This window comes from Phaseolus vulgaris, chromosome 2 (genome assembly GCF_000499845.2).
Source record: "Phaseolus vulgaris cultivar G19833 chromosome 2, P. vulgaris v2.0, whole genome shotgun sequence".
In the NCBI taxonomy this organism is placed as follows: domain Eukaryota; kingdom Viridiplantae; phylum Streptophyta; class Magnoliopsida; order Fabales; family Fabaceae; genus Phaseolus; species Phaseolus vulgaris.
The window spans coordinates 40,151,941-40,157,940 of NC_023758.2; positions in this window are offsets into that span (position 1 = coordinate 40,151,941).

Here is a 6,000-nt window from a genome sequence, read left to right on the forward strand (position 1 = left end):
ACGAAGGAATGGTCGTTCACAGTAATGAATCCAGAGAAGATATATGTATGCATATTAATTCATGAATCAGTGTTTTTTATCCAGCTATCTTTCTGATATTAAACCAGTTAGAGGGTTTTTGCATGCCAAATTTTTCTTCTGGAAAATGTAGCATCTGTTAAAAAAATCTCACTGTTTTATCAATTCAAGTAGATAAATTATTGATGGAAACATTTACAATAGGAAACATTTACTATATATGACTACAGTTTTGTTTTTTATAGATTTCTTACCATTTTAGTTTATATATGTGTTCATATTAATTTTAATCTGTATAATGTATAATAGGTCAACCCTAGACATGTATAAACATATATTTTCCCTTGTGTGTTCAGTCATAGTAAATATTTTTCATTAAGGTCACATGGTTCCTATGTTTTACTTATCGACAAAATTAAATTGGTCTCAAGAAAATCCAACATGAATAAAAATATAGAAATTAGCGCAAATAAGTCTTTTAGCATTGCGAGGAAAAAATCAATGCAAATGGTCATTTGAGCATTGAAAATGTGTGAACTACAATACAAAATATCTGAAACAATGACATGAGAATTCATTTTTTTCTAAAATATTTTTAGTTTTTAAGATTTAATCAAGAAAAATACACAAATATAGAAGTGGTTTTTTTAGTCTCACTAATGCAGAAAAAACTTTTAATAACGATTAAAATTAACATTTTATATCAGCTCTTGAATCATCATAGATACAGATATAGAAAGTTTAGATTTATAATTGTATGAACTGTCATAAAAACTCTAATTTGGATGTCAGATTTATAAAAATTGTCACAGAAAAAACATTCATATCTGTCATCACGTTATTTTCTACCCGTTATAGAAAGTGAGACTTTATATAATAGATGAAATTTTAGCTGTTATAACATAAGTTACTTATGATACCAATGTTATACTGACATAAAGAATAACACTTCCAATAATATTTTAACCTTAACCGTCATAAAGAAATGTATGTTTTTCTAATTATTTTGATATATTTATTTTTCCAATTCCATAATAAATTTCTTGCATAACAAAAGCAATTTTCACGCTTAAATTTCTAAATAAGATCTTAATGATCTAGCACATTAACGATTATTAAATATATAAATCATCAAGAATAACAATACTTTGTTTATGACACTCATTCAACTTCTCCAAACAACAGGTTCCTATAAAGATTACAAACTCTGCAATTACTAATATTGAAGATAGCTTCACAAGGTATTACAGTGAAACAAATTTAACAAACAAAAGACAGAGACACTATTCTAGGACTTGTATTCATAGACAACGTCTTTAATAGCAGTTGCCATAAAAACTCGACACTTGACTATTTATACCCTAGTTTTTTTTTCAAATCTCATATCCAACAACTTCAATATAGTAGACAAAACGCACTGAACACTTCAAATTCCAACTTTCTATTTCTGGATTTTTCCAAGGCCCTTGAACTTGTAAAGAAGATAAAAACTACTTAAGCTTAAATAAGAAAATTGGTTTTATCATTGAGTTACAAATTAGAAGGAAACAAATGTTTCAGCCAACTAGATGAATTGTTATTGTGAGCATTAGTTAATTAAAATATAAAAATAAATGTATACAAAGTTAAAAATTTGTTTCAAAATCATAAGTATTCTTAACTTGTTTCAAAATCACAAGTATTATAAAATTTGAAGACTAAAATTAAAACCAAATAAATAAAATAAAATCATGGTTCTGGAATTAGAGAGAATTAAAACTTTAATTTTGTCAAAAAATAAACAAATAATATAAATATTATAAGATTAAAACCAACAATATAAGTTATGTATTTTTATAATTCATAATACATTTTTTCATTTTTAGATTGGTCAATATGAAAATTTGTTTTTATTTCCTGATTTGATGGTGCATCTGATGTGTTGCTCCTATAGCAAGACAATTCCTACACAGTGAAGTTGGATGACAGAAATCCGTGGGACCAAAGATCATATGATATGTGACTCTAGAGTTGATAATCCACATCTTCATGGGATTAATACATTGTCTCACATGATAACCATGTACATTGTAATATTTTTCAATTTTTTTGTTACACATATAGGTTATCTTAAGTTGAACATCATAAACTTATGAAGTATGAGAACCATTAGAATGTGTGGCAGCAATTTCTTCTAAAAGCATATTTAGTTGTTGGGAAGTAAATGCTATTTTTCACGATTGAAAAATTTATTTAGTTTGTTGAAGATCTTACATCAACTTATTTGTAAAGCCTAACAAGTAAAATAAAAAACTTATAGTAATAAACAATCATGCACATCATCATCTTAACGATCTTACAAACTATGATTCTCACTCATCATATTCAATTATAATAGAGATATACACTTATCTTGATCCATGGAAGTCCCTATGTGAGCATTTTCTTTAATCTCATTTTCTCAATCTATCTCTTGCCAATTATGTTCTTGTCACTCCCTTTATTGATGACCAACAGTGAGACAACCTTTTTTGCAGAGACAAAACTCTATTTTTATTCTTTCTCAATCTCCATAGATTAGGGTTTCATTAGGTAATATAAAAAATATATATATAACTTCTCACATTAACCAATGAATCTTTTATTTTATTAAATCATATTCAAATCCAAAGTCCAACATCTATTTCATATGAGTCACATTACAAAAATAATTTACATAATTTTCTAACATAACATTCAAGAAGAAAAAAAAAGACCTCAACTTATAAGTCAATTGTGTAAGGTTGAATTAAACTTAAATTTCACTTTTTTATTAAAATATATCCTAATCAAGATTGTTGGACCTCGTCTAGTGAAAGAATATTTTCTGTTTTATTCAATCTGTCTTTCATCTATAGCAATGATACATATATATAACCATAGCATTAGAACCGTACAGAACCGTACAGATTCTTTTTCTAACATAACATATGTAATTAAGACTAATTATAGACCCATTAATAGTGATTATATTCCTATAATTAAGTCTAATTATATACTCATTAATAGTGATTATATTCCTGTAATTAAGTCTAATTAAGTCTAATAATGATTTTGTCCGGTAATATCCCCTCAAGTTGGAGCATATAAGTCTTGAATGCCCAACTTGACCAAGATGGCTCCAAACTTTTTAGCACCGAGAGCTTTGGTGAAAAGGTCAGCTAGTTGTGTATGTGTGGGCACATAGGATGGAAGAAGGCGCTTGTGAATGATTTCATCTCGAACAAGGTAGCAGTCAACTTCAATGTGTTTGATGCGTTCGTGGAAGACCGGGTTTTTAGCAATGTGAAGTGCTGCTTGACTATCACAATAAAGACGAATTGGGTCAGGATGAGGAACATGTAGAGAAGCGAGAATGTCTTTAATCCACTTTAATTCTCGGGTGGTCTTAGCCATTGATCGATATTCAGCCTCAGCAGAGGAGGCAGAAACCGTTTGTTGTTTCTGGGTTTTCCAAGAGATTGGGGAAGTGCCGAGTTGAATAAACCATCCGGTGAGAGATTTCCGTCTCAGTGGACAACTTGCCCAATCAGAATCACACCACCCAAAGAGTTGTAAGTTGTTCTCTCGAGGTAGGAGTATTCCTTGTCCAGGATGCCCCTTTAAATATCGAACAACACGAAGAGCAGCTTGCCAATGCTCGGAGCGTGGATTTTGCATAAATTGAGATAAAGCTTGGACACTGTAGGCAAGGTCAGGTCGAGTGAAACACAGATAAATTAACCTCCCAACAAGTCTACGATAAGTAGCCGGGTCAGAAAGAAAAGAACCAATAGCGGAGCTCAATTTGTGATTTTCTTCACATGGTGTAGTGGCGGGCTTCGCACCCAACAATCTAACTTCAGTAATGATATCTAAGGCATATTTTCTCTGACAAATGAAGATTCCGTTGGGGGAGCGAGCAACTTCAACCCCCAGGAAGTACTTGAGGCAGCCTAAATCTTTCATATGAAAGCATTGATTTAAGTAGCCTTTAAAACATTGGATGGCAGTACCATTATTCCCTGCAATCACAAGATCATCAACGTAGACTAGCACAACCAACTGTATGTCATTATTATTGAGAGTAAACAGGGAATGATCCTTCGGGGATTGTTGGAAGCCGTAACGAGTGAGAGAAGAAGATAGTTTAGCAAACCAACACCTAGGGGCCTGTCGGAGGCCATATAGAGACTTTTGAAGCTTGCACACTGCCCCTGGTTGAGATTCTTGGAAGCCAGGAGGGAGTTTCATATAAACTTCATCATCACGATCACCATGGAGAAACGCATTGTGAACGTCCATCTGATGAAGCTCCCAATCTTTTGCGGCTGCTACTGCTAGAGTTGTGCGAATGGTTACCGTCTTTACGACAGGAGAAAACGTCTCGTTGTAATCCAAACCCTCCACTTGATGATTGCCAAGAACTACCAATCGAGCCTTGAATCTTTCAATTGTTCCATCCGAGTTGTATTTGATTTTATAAATCCATTTACACCCAAGTGCCTTCTTTCCAGGAGGAGAGCGGTGAGTTTCTAGGTGTCATTGAGTTCGAGAGCATGAATCTCCTGTGCCATAGCATCACGCCACCGGGGTTCTCGGACCGCTTGAGAAAAGAACAGGGGTTCCTGCTCGGTGTGTAAAGAGGCAAGAAAACTTTGATGATGTTTAGAAAAGAAATCACAATTCACAAAATCATGTATAGGATACGAAACACCTGAGGATTCTGTTGAAGGAGGTGACGGAACAGAGGAGCTTGACGGTATCGTGGTGGCTGCGACAAAATCGCGTAACCGTACGGAAGGCAGCTTCGCGCGATGCCTTCGCCCAAGGGGAACCGCGGTCGTCAGCGGTGGTGAAGAAATCGACGGTGCCGTCTCCGTCAGACGCGGCGGTGGATCCGCGGGTAGCGTCGAGGCTTCTATACACGGATCGGAGTCGTTGATAGTGTGGTCGAAGTCATCTGTGAGGGTAGCATCCTCCTTGGCTGGGATGGGAGATGCAATGGGTTGGTTGACGATGCATTCATCTAGGTTTGAGGAGGCAACTTCATGAAGAAAATGTGGGTCCGTTCCAGTTTCTAAAGAGTTGGCAATAATTGGGTTTTGCAATGGTGGTGCAGTGTCCATCTTTTTGGCTTCAAAATATGGAAATTTATTTTCGAAAAAATGTACATCTCGAGAGACAAAGAAAGTTTCTGTTTCCAAATCAAATAATTTCCATCCTTTTTGGCCATATGGATACCCGACAAACACACATTTTCGGCTACGACTATCAAATTTATCCCGCTGTCTATTTTGATTATGAGCATAACATAAAGAACCAAATACTCGTAAGTGCGCGTAACTGGGTACACATCCATGGATCACTTCATAAGGGGTTTTTCCTTTTAGAATGGAGGATGGTGTGAGATTGATTAAGTAGCCTGCAGTCAAAACGCATTCCCCCCAAAATTTAATGGGAAGATTGCCTTGAAACCGTAATGACCGAGCAACATTCAGAATATGCCGATGCTTGCGTTCGACGCGTCCATTTTGTTGCGGGGTCCCGACACAGGAAGTTTGGTGAAGGATACCTTGTTGAATGAAATATTGTTTTAGACACATGAATTCGGTTCCATTGTCAGAGAGAACCATTTTAACACATTTGTTGTATTGCCTCTCAACGAGTGTGAAATTTTTTTTTAGAGTCACTGATACCTCTGTTTTTTCTTTTAACAAATAGATCCAAACTGCCCGTGAACAATCATCCACAATTGTCAAAAAATATGAAGCACCACAGGATGAAAGAGTTTTATAAGGACCCCATAAGTCACAATGAATTAAATCAAAAATATTCAAAGCTTGATGCGCACTTAAGAAAAACTTATCTCTCGTTTGTTTCGATTTTTCACAAACATCACAAACTTTATTCAACTCATCACGAGTACATTTCCCACTTATATCAGGAAGCATTTGCACAATCTTAAATGACGGATGTCCTAAT